We start from the raw sequence: 1216 nt of genomic DNA on the forward strand, positions 1-1216 counted from the left end.
AAAATCCAAAATTTCCTTGGGAAGTATTTGATGCCAGTTAAATTATAAATTTTATCTTCAGTTGGGCATTATTTAAAAGTGAAGTTAATTTCAATTTCATGTGATCTTTGTGCTGGCTCTGCAGGCAGCTGAGCTGGAGCGGGAGGAAACGTCATTTGGGGAAACTTGTGCAATCCTTAAAGCTAAACACTTGACTTGGATTCAAGGCTTTGAATTTGCAACATCTAAAAGAACCTTAATTGCTGCCCCTGATTAAATATTCCCAAGCAGTTACCTGGATCATTGTGATTATTGATCCCTGATCAACCCTTCGGTCCTCGATGACCACACACGCGTTGCTTTGCCTCTTCCCCAGCCACGTGCAGCCCTGTTTGCTGCAAATGAAGATTTTTGAGTGCAGAACCTGAGCTCAGGGCTCACCCAACCCCAGCTGGCCATCAATTTCCACGGAGAGCAGGTGCCTAAGTGAAATGGATGGGAAGAGAAGGCGCCCAAGACTCTGCATGGTTTGGTCCTCAGGAAGCGATTCAGCCCCGTAATGAGGAGGTGACGGGGCACAAAACCCCCGTTAGTTAAACCCAGGTGTAAATGGAATAAACCAGGAGCATTGCAGGTCCCTAATGAACAGTCAGAGAGGTGGTTAGGATGGTGCAGAGCAGCTGTAGGGCTTAAAAAGCAGCAACAGTTGTGGGAATAATGGCTTGCAGCCAGTTGGGGTGTAGATCTGTACGGCAGATTGGAGAGGAGGCAGAAATCCTTCTGTCACCATCCCCACCCAGGGGATGGTGGGACTGAGCTGGCCATAAACTGACAGAGGGGATCCTAGTGTAGGGTTCTGTGCCCCAGGGGCTCACCAGGCCCCAGCAAGGCTCCTGCTGCTCACTGGGAGCACAGGCCAGCCTGGGCACCACCAAACCCAGATCTGCAGGTGCTCCACAGCCAGCAAGGCTCCAAATCTGCTGCCAGCTACAGGACAGTGAGCAATTTCACCATTTCTGGAGTTTTAAAGCATTTTTTAAAGAAGAAGATTGTGGGTTTTGGTGATGGGATTCTGTTCAGCACAGCTGGAGTCGAGGCTGTGGGAATTATAACGGGTAAAATAAAAAGGATTCTTTTCAGGCTCAGTCTTGCAGCATGTCTTTGCTTCCCTGTAAGATTCCTGGGACATTTTAGGAAGGCTACTCCAAAATCGTGACTGCAGCTGAGGATTTTCAGA

This window comes from Ammospiza caudacuta, chromosome 9 (genome assembly GCF_027887145.1).
Source record: "Ammospiza caudacuta isolate bAmmCau1 chromosome 9, bAmmCau1.pri, whole genome shotgun sequence".
In the NCBI taxonomy this organism is placed as follows: domain Eukaryota; kingdom Metazoa; phylum Chordata; class Aves; order Passeriformes; family Passerellidae; genus Ammospiza; species Ammospiza caudacuta.